General features: G+C 42.6%; 1 protein-coding gene across 22 annotated transcripts in view; it reads right to left on the bottom strand.

The window, feature by feature from the left end:
• Positions 1-17,661, bottom strand: part of Sh3kbp1 (SH3 domain-containing kinase-binding protein 1) — a 344,981-nt gene that overhangs the window by 218,523 nt on the left and 108,797 nt on the right. The window lies entirely within an intron of this gene.

Here is a 17,661-nt window from a genome sequence, read left to right on the forward strand (position 1 = left end):
CATAGAAAGGGAAGAAGGTATTTATAGGCTGAAGTTTTGGGATGCCTCTTTATCTCTGGAAATAAACCATAATAACACCATATAATCACAACACATTTGACAAACACCATTGTCTGAATTTGTGTGATTTCCTTCTTATATTTGTTGAAGAAACACCTAGTCCTATAAAGTGCAACAATGCCTGTATAGTAAGGTTACCTCATACCACTGGAGCCATGTGAACAACAAGAGAACAAGTGAAATGTGAATACCACCATATAACTCTAAATTATGGCTTGTTGTCACTTTTTTCAACTATGTCAAGCCTCAGCCAAGCATATGCTTTACTTCAAAAGAGCTCTGATTTCTCTTCTTCTCAACAAAGGCTTAGCCAAACTACATCCACAAACCATCACCATGCTCATAATTATACTAAACTCAAAAGATAATTTAAATGCATTTGTAGTCTTCAAGTCCCTCAAGCTTTTTAATTCCTGAACAGAGGGAAGGGGTAGAGGGAGGGAGAGGATAAGAACTAAATGACAGACAAAAATAATGACTATCACTATCCCCAGTTCCCCCTCTCCCACTGCTACACACCTCCTTTCAAATTCCTGACCCTCTGTACTTCTCCCCCATCTCTGAACCGCTCCCCCTTCCCCCATTTCCTTCCAGATCCCTTGCCCCCTCTACTTCCCAAGATTATTTTCTCATGAACCTGGTATGGCTGTCTCCTGAGAGGCTTTGTCAGAGCCTGACCAATACAGATGCGGATGCTCACAGTCAACCATTAAACTGAGCAGGGAGTCCCCAATGGAGGAGTTAGGGGAAGGACTGAAGGAGCTGAAGGGGTTTGCAACCCCATAAGAAGAACAATATCAACCAACCAAACCCCACCAGAGCTCCCAGGGACTAAGCCATCAACCAAAGGGTATATATGCAGATGGGGATGCATGGCTCCAGCTGCATATGTAGCAGAGGATGGCTTTATGGTTTTATCTGGCATTAGTGTGAGGGGAGCCCCTTGGCCCTGTGGAGGCTCAATGGGCCAGAGTAGGGGAATACTAGTGCACTGAGGTGAGAGTGGGTAGGCAGGTAGGGGAGCACCCTCATAGAGGCAGGGGAAGGGGGAATGGGATAGGAGGTTTGTGGAGGGGAAACTGGGAAAGGGGATAACATTTGAAATGTAAATAAATACAATAACCAATAAAATCTTTAAAAATGACTCTCATTTTATGTCAACAAACTCTAGCCCACCACTCTAGTTTGTAAATAAAATTTCATTTTAACACAAATACATTCATGTGTATTTTCTATGGCTGGTTTGATGCTTTAATTTTGGAGTTGAGAAGTTGTTACAGACAGAGACGAAGCCTGAAATATCTGACCTTTAACAGTAAATGTTTGCTGACCTTCATCTAGGTGAACTCTTACTAAATTCATTCAAGATCTGGCTTTTGGGGCTAGAAAGATGGTTCAGTGGGTAAAGGAACTTGTTAAATGACCTGAGTTCAATTCCTAGGACACACAAGGTAAAGGAGAGAATGAACTCCAGAAAGCTGTCCTCTGACCACCATATAATCAATCATAAAATGCAATTTTAATTCTCTGGATCTTGGGGCTGAAGGAATGGTTCAATGAGTAAGAGCACTTGCTGTGTCGGCATGAAGAGCTGAGATAGAATCCCCAGAATCCATGTAAAAAGTCTGGTGTTGCTGCATGTGTGCTAGTAACTCCAGCAACACATGAGGGGACGGGGAAGAGAAAGGGCAATTGATGAGACTGGCTAGGCACCAGCCTAGCACTAGGTTCAATGAGAGACCCTATATCAAAGGAATAAAGCTGGGGACTGGAGAGACGGCTCAGTGGTTAAGAGTATTGGCTGCTCTTCCAGAGGACCCAGTTTCAATTCCCAGAACCTACATGGCAGCTCACAACTACCTGTAATTCTAGTTCCAGAGAATCTGGCCACCTTCACACAGACCTACACATAGGCCAAACGTCAAATGTACATAAATTTTTAAATGAATTTTTTAAAGGAATAAAACAGAATGTTAGAGCGTGCGTGCGTGCGTGCGTGCGTGCGTGTGTGCGTGTGTGTGTGTGTGTGTGTGTGTGTGTGGTGAGAGATCTGAATCTTTGAAACCTGATGCATAATATAGTCACAAACTGAATGTTCCTTTCATAAAACATGAACTGCTCCAAATGCAAAACTTTTTGTGCGTGGACATGATGCCACAAGTGGAAATTTCCACACCAGACCCCATGTGATAGATTACAGATAAAACCAGAGGTGTACTGAAAATCATGTATCAAATTGTTCTTATCCTATGTGTATATAAGAAACAAATTATTTTTATGTTTTAGATTTGGAACTTAACTGTATGGTATCTCACTGGGTATATGCAAAGACCTCCTTCCCTCTAATCCTAAAACTGAAATGGTTCTAGTCCCAAGTACTCTGGGTAAGGGATACTCAACATATTTTTATATTGCTTTAATAACAGATAATTCTTTGCAAAATCATCAGTAACCCAAAATCCCCCAAGTCATTTCTACACTTGTCTGAGCCCATGATCATATTAACTTAGGTACAAAACTAAAGCTCAGAGGGGCTAGACCTTCAAGCATGGCTGAATGGCAGGAAAGACTCAGATAAGGCATGTGTGCTTTCAAAACAGCAGGGTAAGAAATTAGATTGGTCCCCTTGACAAAATGAGTCAGAAGGCTAGGTAGAAAGAAAACAACACTGCTTGTCAAAACATTGCCTCCGCCCCTAAGCCAATCACTAGCTTCCTTCATAATAGTCTCGCCCTCTGTTGCTCCTTTACCACCGGAAACCAGCAACTGGGCTAGGGCTCTGCTGGGTTGAGAGCTTGGGCTGATATTCCTGAGCCCTAAGGAGGCAGAGCTCAGCCCCACACCAATAGCAGTACCTCTCCATGTTACACAAAGCTGCTCATATGTGCCTGTGTGCATACATGTGTGTGTGTATGTGTATGTGTATGTGTACGGGGACACCCACCTCAGCAGCCCCCAGCACCTGCTATAACAGCAGTTGCTGGGGTTTCCTGTAGCCTCCCAGGCAGATGGTAACAGGGGACAATCTGCAAACACTGTCTGCCTGAGCCACATGATGGCTGCCAGCCGGCTATGGCTCTTGAAGCCAATGAACAAGCCATCAAACGCATTTATTTCTTTAATGGTTGCTAACAACAACCATCTACCTTTGCCACGGAGGAATTCCCAGACGGTCATTCAGTGGACCATGGTAGCGATATTACCCTTCTGTCAATAGCATATATCTGGAATGAGGTGACAAGGGGGACAAAGATTATAGTGCTAAAATGATCAGTAGAAGGTCTCAGAAGCTATGGTTCTCAGAAGCACAGGTCCCAGTTCTGTAAAGCAGCGTAACATGAACGCTGGTTGTGAAGGACCAACCTACTGGAACAAGTAGAACAGAAAGCTAGAACTAGAAGCTTGCCTGGACATACCACAGTCCTTTGCTTTCCCATCCCCACACCACACTCGTTCATATTTGACTAAAGTTCTTAAGTTGTTTCTTAGGTGGAAGATACTTTTTCCAGAAAATCAAAAACAAAAACAATTGGGTAGATGATAAGGCAGCGAACCCTGCAAGTTCCTAACCTGAACAATGCCTTGGCTCAGTGCAGCCCATGGAAGGCCAATGCCCCCCTCCAACACTGTGTCTTATAGGGCAGGAGGTCCATTCTATTTGACATCCCATTATCTGTCTACTTATGCTGAAAAGGTCTGCATTTGTCCCCTATCTAACCAGACTCCCAGTCTGGCTTGACCACTTCCTCTCTGGTTCTTTCCATTCTTCTTCCTCTATTGTTTTGAAAACAAAGATTTTTAAAAAGCCTTAGATATTTCTCCAAAGGAAAAGTACAAAAAGCCAGTATGATTGTGACAGGATGCTCGCTCATTAGTCATTAGGGAAATGGAAATAAAATCCACAGTGAAATACCCTTTCAAATTGCTAAGACATCTCGCATTGAAGGGTAGGGGGAAGGGGAGAGAGGAAAGGAAAGAAAGAGACAACAGGAACTGACAAGGGTTTGGGGGAAATGAAGCCTTTCTGTGTGGCTGAAGAAAATATAGAATGGTGGAAGATGCTGTAGTACTTCCTCAGAGTTAAAAAGAGACTACCACAGGACCCAACAATTCTACTCAGGGATATACTACAAAAACAAACAAACAAAAAATTGAAAGCAGAGATGAAGACCACATCATTATTTATAATAGCCAAAGTAAGAAAGACACTCAAGGGTCATGAATAGATAAATGGATACGCAGGCTGTTGTACATCTATACGATGGAATAGTACTCAGCCTTGAAAAAGGAAGCTCTGATATACAACACAACACAGATGAGCTTAAAATACGTCAAGTGAAATATGCCAGACACAAAAGGATAAATACACAATTTCATGTCTATGAGATCTTTAAAATATCTATATTCAGGAATTAGGTTAGAGGTTACCTAGGAGTACAGGAAATGAAATGGGAAGTTATTATTTAATATTCATAGAACTCTTATTTGGAGCTTTGAGAATAGTGTTGTTGCATGGCATTGTGCATGTTATCAGCACCACCAGTTGTATGCTAAAAGTTAAAATGACAGATTTGATATGACTGTACACAATGTGCCAAAGTCCACCCTAGAGGTTTTACCTAGTTAGCAGTGTCTCAATTGTATACAAGTCACGGTCTCAGAATAATACACCCAGAGAACTAAATAAATGAGCAGAATTAGAACCGCAATTGACTAGCCTCAAGGTTCATCTTTCAGCCACACTTCTCAGAGCTCTGCTTCAGTTACATGTTTACCTCCCTCCAGTCTCTCCCTTCCCAATTTAGTCTCCACAACACAACCAGGGGTATTTCTAAAACAAATGACTGACGTGTGGTTCTTCTGAAATCTCTAGTTGCTTCAAAAAGACCACAGGCCTAATTTTCCATTCAAAAAATTTTAAATCACAGCAACCTGCAAGTCTCCATGGCTGCTTCTAGCTAGAAATGCATGATGTGCATCCTGCCCCCACAGCACCAATTACCATGCAAATGCAAGTTGGCCCATATTGTACCTGCACTGAATTCTGACATCACAGGTGCCTATCGGGATCATCTAAAAACAGATGATGAAGGTCCCAGTAACACAACTTTATACTTGTGAAGTTCTTTCATAGATGGTTCCATTTGCTCCTTTTGAGACACAGTCAAATGTGACACAGTCAGGATGCAAAAGTAGAGCAAGGTACAAAGGTACAAAGAAGCAGAGTCATCTGTGGACACAGACCAGATGTACAGTGACACCTCTGGCCTCCCCCAAAGAGCCAGTGCTATGACTATAGGGAGGGCACTTGAAGCATATTACCTGAGGCTCTAGAGATGACTGAAGCTTCCTCGCGTGCAGGATTCACTGTACCTCTACCCATAAACCCAAGATTATCTAGGCTCAAATCTACCAAGTCCTTTATCATGCACATGAGAAAACTCCTTCCGTAACAGGATGGTACACTTGGCACTAAAGCAACTCCTGCCAGCTAAATGGAGCAGCCACACCTGGAGCTCTCCGAGGTTCTGAGGCAAGTTTGCAGGCCTCTGGATGTCCCCCAGACTGGGTGTTCATAGTCCCCCATCCTCAGTCTTGGCTTTGTGACAATTAAGCCCACTTGTTAAAATGCTAGTTACTAGTGTCTCAGTTAGAGGCTACTGTGATCTACAAAGGCTAGTGGAGATTCATATGCACATGCCATCATGTATACACTAGCCATTACAGTACCACTTAAATACAGTACAAGAGATAGGGGCTATCAGCAAACCTCTTTAGGTGGAAAAGAAACCCAGATTCTTGTCACCTCAAATTTGGTGGCTTAATGTACTAACTAGCAGGTTTTGTGTGTCAACTTTACACAAGCCAGAAACATCAGAGAGGAAGAAGTGTCAGGTGAGAAAATGCTTCCACAAGATCCAGCTATAAGGCTTTTCTCAATTAGTGGTCAGTGGGGGAGGGCCCAGCCCATTGTTGGTGGTGCCATCCCTGGGCTGATAGTCCTGGGTTCTAGAAGAAAGCAGGCTAAGCAAGCCATGGGGAGCAAGCTACTAAGCAGCACCCCTCCATGGCCTCTGCATCAGTTCCTGCCTCCAGGTTCCTGCCCTGTGTGAGTTGAAGTCCTGACTTCCTTTTTAATAAACAGCAATGTGGAAATGTAAGCTGAATAAACCCTTTCTTCCACAACTTGCTTTATGGTCATGATGTTTGGTCACAGCAGTAGAAACCATAGCAAAAACACTTAACAATGGAAATATGACACGTAGAGTAAAACTAAGGCCATCAACAAGACAGCAATAGTGCCAGGATGTTTGAGCTATGCCTCTGAGGCATGCCCAAGAGAAGGAAACAGAACTCCCCAGACTGTCACTTCTCCCCAGAGGCACTGGGCTTTGCAGAGCTGAAATGGCTGATCCATATTCAGAGAATAAACAGCCCGGGCCATGTTAATATAGTGAAAATCTTTTCTGTGACATGTTTAGGGGCCTGCAAAGAGCCACCTCATTGAGCCAACACATAATCTGTATGCAACTGGGTGCTGAACCAGAATGAATAGTCTACTTTCCAATAAGTGGGACCGCCTGCATGTGGCTGCCTGCCTAGTTGGGTCTCCTTTTCTCTCCTGTCCACGACACAATATTCAAGTACTCAGGGTTACTAGCTTGACTCTTTAAATTGCTTGATCGGTCTTCAACCAAAACACTACATGCTCAAACACCAACTCTCCCCCTTCTCATCCTTTTCATTCTCTTATTGTGTCTTCTACCATCCATGAGAGAGGGTAGGGCACAGGCTTCATGATGACCAAAGAGACTGAATGCTCTGAGCCACAAAGTTAGACGTAGTCCCGGCATCACTGATCAGGGCAGGACCTTGGAGCAGAGCTTCTCTGAGCCGCTCTTCTGCCCTCTGCAAAAGCTGTCTAATGCTAAACGTGTCATCAGAGAGGTATCTTGAGGAAAATTAATGGATTGAGGACTACTATGCAAAATATTATTTGCTGTCATTATTAAATAGTTAAGTGCTATTTCAAAAACTAGTCTGGGGCTGGGAAGAGAGCTCAGTGGGTAAGAGCATGAGGGCCTGAGTCACAGTCTACAGCACTAACAGCGAAAGGTGGGTGTGACTGCCTGGGGTTGGTGGTGAAATGGGATGGAAGCAGAAGAATTACTGGGGTCTGCTAATCACCAACGTAGCTCCAGACTCAGTCTCCGGGGAATCAAGATAGGGAGTAATACAGTAAGATACCTAACATCTTCCCCTAACCCCACCCACATGAATGATGTGTGCACTCACATCCATGCACACACACACACACACACACACACACACACACACACACACACACACACAGAGTACACATAATACCACAAACCTCACAGTCATAATGCTGAGTGTAAGAAACAGACACAAAATATTTCATACTGTCTAATTCATTACAGTCTACCAACAGGCAAAACTAATCACTGGGTGAGGGATCTTAAAACCGTGGTCACCTTTGGGGAGGTTCCCCCAGGGTAGAAGAGGAAGGGAAGAAGAGGCAAGAATGAAAAGGTTCTGTAATTTGGTTTGGGTGATGGTGAGTTATACGGGCATATAAATACTAAACAATTCACTGGACTGCACTTCTAAAGCCTTGGTACTTAACTGTAGGTTATTTCAATGAAACAGAACAGCTCGAACACTCAAACCAGAAGAAGATAATCTTAAATTCTAAACGTGCTAATATTTTGTCTTAGAAGACCAGAAACATGACAAGTAAGTACTTGCATATTTTAAAGCTCCTCACAGCTTTCCGAGATGAACATTGAGGTAACTGATAGTTACACTAAGCCAGATGCAGCATATTGAGTGAGTGAGCCAAGACATATCTCATCTTATTTACACAATCGCTGAATAGATCCTCACTCTCCACCCCAGCTGCTGTCTGTCCCTCTAGCTTCTAACATTTCCTTCCCTCTGGTTGGCAGTAATGAATGCAAAGAGAGCAAGCTGCTGCCATGGACACCAGGGGGTGCTCAGGAGCTCAGCATCCCACTAACGGCTTCAGAATGTGTGTCCTGGGACTTCCCTTTGGAATGGGAATGGTATACCTGATTGGGAAGGGTCCCCAATGCTCAGATTTGACAGATAATGAGGGAAACAGGCATCCCTGGGCATCTTCCTTCAATTCTATGTATTTCTTCCTGAAGGAAAAGCTTCCTTTTGAGTCAGACACGGAAGCAGGATCACAGCCGTGTGCACCACTCCCGACACACACTGTCTCTGAGTTACTTGCTGGATGGAGGTAGGAGGAAATCACCTAAAACAAACCATGACACCAAATGCACTGAGCAGAGAATCCTAGAAATAGCACCCTGCTCCCTACCACGGAGCTCTCAGCTCCACACCACAGTCTGAGGAGGCCACCTTGGCACTGTGTTCCTGGCATGCAGAGACTGTTTTCCCAGCATGTGGCTTCCCTCATCAAATGCTGGTTGCCTCAGCATAGCTGGGGAGACACAGCAAGGATGCTTAAGAGCAAAAGCAATAGGGAGAGCTTCAGCTGGATTACAAAGAGTGTTTCTTTAAAAAAAAAAGTGTGTGGGGGGAGGCAAGGGTTATACTATCAAACCATGAAATACACAGGTTTCATTAGAGAAATATATATGCATACATATGTATCTGTAGACACACATACATGAGTAAATATAACAAATTTTTGATATGACAGGATGGTGGGCAAATTGTTACTTGGTATTTGTTAGAAACATTTCAACATTTCCCCTAAAAATTACATAATGAAAGCATGCTGATATCGCATCCCACAATGGCTTTCTCATATTTACAAAATATGCTGCCACTCAGAGAAGCACTTTGACATGTAATTATAAATGTACCAATTTCATTTTCAGCCTAAAGCTAACAAGGAAAGATGTTTTGGTGCAGCAGGAATACCTACCATCATGTTTCTATGTCAATCTTCAACTGGGTATCTGTGATGTTATATATTTCTAGTATTATCCCCCCTGTACAGGAAAATGACAAGATCAGAGAATCTCTTTACCTATAGGGTAGGGATGACTGTCATCAAAAGAAGGGACAGTGCTAGATAGTACACAAAGATATAAAGGGCTACTCTTCTGTCATGAAGAGAGAACAGTATTCCATGATGAACACAACGCGCATCATTATGTTTGCCCACAACCTGCCGGACATATAGAATGATTATCACTATATCAATAGTGTCAATACCAAACAAGTGCTTGGACATGCTATAGAAGGCTTTTAATGCATACTAATCAAATTAATAGCTAATTAACTATATGTTGTGGGCATAACAATCATCCCCAGATGGTAAAGATGACTAAGTTCAGCTCCAAACCTGAGAAAACATGAGATCTATGTCATTTATACCGAGGCAGTACTAGAATTCACTGAAGCTTCTTCAGTGTCTCGCCTGACAAGATGCAGGTTTTATTTAGGAGTGATAACAAGGTACTATGAATAAGAAACTTCCAGTGTCCCATTTCTAAAGCAAAGAATAATTCTTTCTTCAACTGTGACGATGGATTTATTCACTCTTAAAAACACATCTTAAAAGTACGAAAAGAGAACATAAAGGCAATTGTTTTATAATTCAAACTGGGAAAGGCAATCTGACACTCGGATACAGAATCCAGATCCCACAAAACCCAAAAGGGTTGAAAACTGTAAACACAGCACAGCAAAAGCAAACAAAAGAAAGTTCATCAACTAAGGCAAAAGACAAGCTGGTGAATATTACCTGTTACATAAAGAGAAATCTTTTCACAATGTAGTAACAAAAAGATGAATAATTCAACAAAATAGTAAAGAACAGCTCTTTGTGGTAGGGGTCAAATGACTCAAACTTATCAAAAGATGCTTAATTGCATATGTAGGAGAAATGTAGATCAAATTGGCATAGAGTCAACAATGTCTGAAGAGTGTTCAATGCCCAGGAGGACTTCCTATTGTTCTTGTTATTTTCTCACACCTACAGTTGTAGCCCCTACCTAGTACGTTACAATAATGTTTACATGTCTTCAAACTATAGCCTGCCATTCTCAGGATACTAGCTGTCTGCATCTCAGTGACTAGCACACAGCTTGTATTCCCTTAAAGAGCTGGGGATTTGGGAAACTGCAAGTACAAACCTCTCCAGAAGTTGACAGTCTAGACAAGGATAGACACAATTGTAATAACAATGAGATATTTTTATCTATCAGATAGGCACCAATCAAAAAATTGACAATAGCCTGTTTGCAAGAGTACAGAAAAGGAGTGTCTTTCATACTTCTCATAACATAAATTAGTATATAAATCATCAGAACTTCTGTGGGAAGCAATGTGGTAATTATCTATCAAAAATCTAAATGCCTATGACTTTTGACATGATATTTCCACTTGGAAGTGTTTAAATTACAAATATACTTTCACATGTGCAAAATGACACAGAATGCACTCTGGCATTTAGATAAATTGGGGCACACACCTCAATGTGTAATACAGAACCCACATAAAGTGACTTGATTACCAAGGCTTCCTCTAGGGATGGAAACAAGGAAGCCAAGAGATGGATAAAGAATACATTTTTGTCTCTTTTAACTGGTGCCATGTGCTGGTTATTCTGGTGTGTGTCTGTCTGTGTGTATCTGTGTGTAGGATTTCTCTTGCTCTCTCCCCTATTTTATAAGACAGGCTCTCTTACTGAACCCATGGTGTATATTGGTGAGGCTGGCCAATGAGCTCCACAGATCTGCCTGTCTCCACTCCAGCCTGCTGGGCTAGGAACTCAGGTCCCTATGCTTGCAGAACAGGCACTTTACTGACTCAACCATCCTCTTTCCAGCTACTAGCTATTCGTGTCAGCAACAGAAAAATTCGATAATTGAAGCAGGGGTACCATGTCTTACCCAGACTACAGAATGGTAGTATCCCTTGATAAGTTTGGCTAATTACTATTACTCTAGATCTGTTGTTTCATTTTTGGTTGATTGGTTGGTTGGTCGGTTGGTTTTGATTTTCCACCCAGGGGTGTGGATGGATCTAAGTGGGAGTTTCATGCATGCTAGACAGGCCATCTACATGTAAGCTACGGCCTCTGCCCCAGCCTTCCAGTGCTCCTGTTACACAGCAACTACCCACAGTAATGGTAATGTATACACAGATTTAGAGAAACTTCTCCAGTCCACACATTTTATCAAAAAGGAGAGATGTGAAAACTGACCTGCGAGAAAAATTACAATAGGTCTGATAGGCAATTGTTTTCTCAGGAGTATAACAAAAATATTCAAGATAGTTCAAATGGGGCTTGATATTCATATTCTTCTGACCTTCAACTTGGAAACCTCCTCCCTCAGATCTCTGAGTGCTAAAGATTATAGGTGTGCAGCCCCAGACCCAACACCGGACTCCTGAATTGTGAGTAAACTAGTGGCTTAACAGCAGTCAAGGAAAAATAAAATGACTCTAAAGAAGCAATACCAAACCTTAACTATGGTTTAATCACTGATAGAACAGAGTTTCTTGGTGCCCAGAGTTGAACCAATAGCTAAACAGTTTAGACTGGTTAATTAGGTTTCGAATTAAATTAGGTGTGTGGACACTTTCCCAATCAATGTTGTGCTCTGAAAACATTTTGAAATGTGTCATATAACATCGGACCTAGTCCCTGAAGCTCTCACCTCGGATGTAGGAACCAGTGGATTACATTTGAGAATACAATACTTGCTTTTGAAGGAAAAGGAGAAAGAGGAAGTATCAGCCAAGGTTCAATGACCACTTCTGTTATCTTTTTAACAGCTTTGGTGATGACAGCCTATGTTCCCAAGGCCCTGTGGTCGAAGCCCTCTCCCAGGCATTGGCTGCATAATAAGTATAGGATCTTCTGTCAATCGCTTAGGTACTCTGTGAGTACCTAAGGGGAGAAATAGTTTGGAATCACCTTTCATCCCCTTTTGTTGGTTTGGGGCTGGCTGGTTTTTTGAGACAAGCTCACACTCTGTAGCCCTGGCTGGCTGAGACCTCACAGCAATCTGCTTGCCTCTGCCTCCCAAATGCTGGGACTAAAGATACACAATGCCATATGTGGCCTAATGGGAAAAATGATACATTAAAATGAAACTGAACATAAGTGTTATTTTTCCCGTGTCTTCTAAAGATGAGGGAATATGCTTGCAGTTATTAAGAATAAAGGATGAGGGGCTAGGAAGGTGGCTCAATTGATAAACAAATTTTAGTTAGCCATGCAAGCATGAAAAGCTGAGTTTGACTTCCCTCCAATCATGTTAAAAAGCACAGCACAGCAGTATGTGTGTGTCTATAATCCCCACACAAAGCTAAAGGCTGCAGTGTGCATCTATAATGCTGATTGGTACTGGTTAGGCACAGGTGGGTAGATGCCAGGAGCTTGGTGCCCAGGCAATCTAGCCCAACTGCTGACTTCCAAGTTCTGTGAGACACCCTGTCTCAAAAGACAAACTGGAGAATGAAAGAGAAAGATACTCAAATGTTGACCTCTGGCCCAGAAACCACACACACACACACACACACACACACACACGCACGCACGCACGCACGCACGCACGCACGCATGCACGCACACACACACATGCACACTGAAACAAGCAAGAATATACTAAGAGCAAGGTACTGCTCTAAAAGCTTACATGGAATAACACACTTAATGCTCGCAACATAACTAAGAAGTAGGGCCATTGTTATCTGGTTTTGGCAGATATAGAAAGTAAGTTTCATTCAGACAAGGAGTTAGTTGGTGAGAGTTGGCCCAAGGAGTCTTTTTTTTTTTCTTTTTTCTATTTTCTGGAGCTGGGGACCGAACCCAGGGCCTTGTGCTTGCTAGGCAAGCGCTCTACCACTGAGCTAAATCCCCAACCCCTCCAAGGAGTCTTATAGCTGAGTCCCTGTGCTAGCAATCATATCAGTTCTCCTCTGGCTCCATAAACCAGTACTTGAAACAACAGAAACAAGGAAAATTGTAGTATAAACTTTGAGCAGCGACCAACACAATGTGAGAGCCAATGAGTTGCTAAGCCGCTTCCAAGTAATTCAATTCTTTATATTTTTTCCAGCAACATAAAAACACCGGTGTACTGTTTGGTAAAAGAATGTTTACATATACATTTCCATCCAGGATAACTCAGTCATCGAGAGCACATTCTTTGGCTCCTGTGACAAAACAATGCCATTTCACGCTCATTCCCTGATTCAAGCTTTTAGACAGCTGGGCATTTTCAGTTCTCCGAGCTGTAGGGAGCCAGGCAAATTTCCACCCAGTGACTGTAGAATCATTAATCTAAGGAAAGTATGTGCCAACACAATACTGGATTTTCCATTGTTTCAGTAGGGGAGGGGAGGGGTAGGTTAATCTAATTACCCTATGTGTGGTCAGTCACTCAACTTCACTTAACAAAAAGACCAAATGCTAAACTGTACCACAGCAAACTCCTCAGTAATGAAGCCTATCCCATCACCAAAAGAACAGAAGGGATGCTTATATTACTTGAAAGCAAATACAGTAGCAATAAAAGCAAGTACCCTGAGCTTACACACACACACACACACACACACACACACACACACACACACACACACGCATGCATGCACAGCAGGTAGGACATTTGAAACATATGAAGGAACTCAGAACATAACTATAAATGCTTGTCTCCCTCCATCATATCTGTGTACGTGTACAAATCTACATGCGGACATATGCACGGGCAACAAGAATGGGAAAGTTTTATAGCAAACCATGGTTGACTGCAGCTGTAGCTGTCTGGAACTAGAGATTGTCAAGAGCCAGACACAAATGGGGACCTAGAATTGGGCTCCCTCTGCAGCCACGGCTGTGCACTTGGCACGCAGCTCAGCACTTGGAGCCTGCCACTGGTATTTCTCTCTCTGGTACAGAGCAGCTGTGTGCAGAGAGGCGGCAGCCTGGAGCTGGCAGCTGACATTTGACTCTAAGTTCTGACTCTGCCATTGCTGATGTGGTAACCTCTGGGCCTTGGTTTTCTTAGTTGCAGTGAGAGATGTGATATTTGTGAAGATCAATGAGATCATGAGAAAGAAGGCACAAGAGAGGGAGAACCCCACTTAGGAAGAGGGAGGTGGACTGAAATATAGTTTTACTTCCTAGCATAGGATCCTAGCACAGTTAGTCTTGTAAAGCTCTCAAAAATTGACTTCTCTGCGCCCACTCGCTCCCTCTCTCCCTCCCCTCTCCTTCTCCTCCCTCTCCCTCTCCCCTCTCCTCTCTTGGCTCCATGGATGGGAGGAGTGTTGTTCCATGAAAGCGAGTAAGTAAAGCAAGAGAGAAGGATGCTGGACCCAAGACAGTCAATATAAAGAGAAGACAAGAGTTTCTTGGCTACCAACCAGGCAACACCTTAAAACGCAGCCAATTCCGAATAGAGCAGAAGCTGGACGGGTCTCAGAGCATCTGGTATTTTTTCCTGAAGAGAGGAATCAGGAGATGGAAAAACATTCTGGATGAAGAACATTTTATTTTATAAAGCTGTTCAGTTCAACCAGGTATGGGAAGACCTAGATGACAGCAAATATGAGAGTGAGTTATTCTCTCTAGAGAAAGTTAGAAGTTCCATGAGAAAATTAACTGCAGAATAGTCTTGCTTCCTAGTTGACATCAACACTACTACATTAAAAATAGTGAGGAAAGAATCTAGCAGAATCCAGGTTAGGAGAGTATACAGCGAATGGGTATTTAAAGCGGTAAACCAAATGTTCAGCTTCTGTTAAAACTGCAGAGGTGACACCCAGCATTAGCAAGGTGAGAGCTAGCAAGGCAAATGTATTCCTCAGAAACACAGCAGCAGGTACCAGAAGCCACAGCTAGGACAGGAGAGTGACTGCCTCAGAGAAGGATGATGGAAATCTAGGGAGGTGGGACAAGCTACTGCTGTCTTTGATGTATATGACGTATACATATGTTGATAAAAATCACTGAAAAGGTTAATAATCTTCAAGGTGTACTTGTTCCTGAAAGTAAACTGTAAATAGTAAAGGACAGCATGCTGCAAAAGCATTACCCATTCCCTGTGGGACCCCAGTTCTCTTCCCCAGGCAAGCATTAATGAATTGTGCACATAGAACATGCATTTGTGGGAAGGACGGCAGAGAACTTTTTTTTAAATTTTCTTTATTTGACTGTGTTGTTGTTGTTGTTGTTGTTGTTGTTGAGTCAACATAGCCCAGCCTGGACTCAAACTCACTACTGCATAGACCAGGCTGGACTCAAACTCACTACTGCATAGACCAGGCTGGACTCAAACTCACAAGAGACCCGCACGCCTTCGCTTCCTGAGTGTTAGGATTAAAGACATTGAGCCAATACCTGGCCCTTGAGTTTTGGCTGTCAATGTGATTGTTCTGGTTTGGTTTTGAGACATGGCTTTGATTTGTTATATCAGGCTGCTTTCAAGTTTACTCTGCCTCCCAAGAGTAGAGGTGAGAGCAATGTATCGCCATGCCAGGGTTTCTTTGTTTTTTGTTGTTGCTGTTTGCTTTTGGTGTGTGGGGGGGAGAGGAGAGGGGAGGGGGAGGGGAAGGGGGAGGGAGAGGGAAATGCATGTTGGGGTGTCTCAGACACAGTGCACATGTACAGGTCAAAGGACAACTTTGTGGAGTCAGTGCTCTTCTTCCACCTTTTTTCTGAGTTCTAGGACTAAACTTGAGTTCTAAGTCTTGCAAGTCAAGTGTCTTTACCCATTAACTCATCCCAGAAGCCCCTGTTTTGATTTTTGAAATTGGGGATGGGGAGGCTTACTGTGTTGCCTAGGTTAGCCTTAAACTTGCAATCTTCCTGCCTCAGCCTAACAAGTATCTAGGATTACAGGTACACACCACTGCATCTGGCCTCCTAGTAGTTCATATACAAATGTCCCCACACAAGACACAGTACTTTATATCTAAATTTCTACCGTTTAACGATGCATTCCAGGTATGTTCCCCACCAATAATCACTGTGCCCTATGCCCTCAGAGCTGCACAGAATCCAGCTGTGTCGTCAACCTAGTTATGCTAAAACCCAGGTTTTGGAATATAGGAAGCTAACCAATTAGAACCACTTAGATTAAAGGGCATTTATCAGAACTCTGTGTGTGTGTGTGTGTGTGTGTGTGTGTGTGTGTATGTAAGTATGCACGTGTGCATGTGTGCATGTGTGTGTGTCTGTGTGTCTATGTGTCTGTGTGTATTAGAATACACACATTACCTTCCTTTAGTATCTCTCCCAAGCATGTAGTTAGTGATGCTAAGCATCTTGTCATATGCTTGTTGTCAGTGTTTAGAGAACTATCTCCTTTTATGAGACAGGATCTCAGGTAGGATCAGGCCTCAACATTGCTTTGTAGCCAAGGATGACCTTGAACTCCTTCCCAATCCTCCTACCTCCACCTCCCAACTACAGGAATTACAGACGTATTTCACCACACCAGCTAGAGAAGTATCTTTTAATTGGGTTTCATTGTTGTTGCTACTGTTGGTGTTGCTGGTGATGGTGACAGTGACAGTGGCAGCAGTGGTATTAAGCTGTATGAGATCTTTACATATTCTAAATGTTAACATCTATCAGATTTTTTCCCATGCCATGGGTTACCACCTCACTGTGTTCACTGCATCCCTTTGATGTACAAAAGGTTTTGATGTGCTCTAATTCAATGTTATCTTTTTATTTTTCTTGCCCATGTTCCTCTCTTTTAAAAGAACTCCTATAATTATAATGTTTTATTATAACTATATATGTATAATCGTTTATTATAATTATAATGTTTTATGGTCCTTACTTTCAGTACATCTGCTAAGTCCTTTCTGCCATGTTCAGGCGATCTACATATGGGCATATTGGAATACCATTCATTATTCAACCTACAATAATGCTGATATTGGAATTATGTTGAAATTAGAATAATGGTGGTTTATCATTCAAAGAGGTGGGAGTGAGATGCCCTAACTGTGGCTTTTCGTATTTGCTGCCAAATTTCTAAGTGGTACTTACGTGCTGCTAACAAAGCAACACGTGAGCCAAGTTTAGCAAAATGCCTGGCATATAGTAAATGTTAGTGATTGTTATTACATAATATGAATTGTGACAAAGAAAGACAGGTGTGGCTAGGGGAACCGAGAAGAACAGACACTATGCACCACTCATCATGCCTGGAAGAAATGAGGACCATCTTCCCAAAGGAACAACATGCCAACTCGGTCAAAAGAAATGAGTAGGATTTGGAGAGTATGAAAAGATTAAGTCAGGAGGGGAAAAAATGCAATTTTCTTCCATCCCATCATTGGTGTCAAAATGTCAAAAATGGTGTCCTTCCTAAAAAGCCGCATCTGCATTCAGACAGTAGCTAGGAGGTGATTTTTTTAACATTGTTCTTGATGATTCCTTTTTATTTTTGATGTGCATCTGTGTGACAGTAGCAGATCCCCTAGAACTGGAATGGCAGGCAAGTGTGAGCCACCCTGTGGGTGCTGGGAATTGAACTCGGGTCCTCTGGAAGAGCAGCCAGTGCTCTTAACCTCTGACCCAGCTGTCCAGCTCCGATTATTTATTTATGT

The sequence above is a fragment of the Rattus norvegicus genome, chromosome X, assembly GCF_021556685.1.
Source record: "Rattus norvegicus strain SHRSP/BbbUtx chromosome X, alternate assembly SHRSP_T2T, whole genome shotgun sequence".
NCBI classification, from domain to species: Eukaryota; Metazoa; Chordata; class Mammalia; order Rodentia; family Muridae; genus Rattus; species Rattus norvegicus.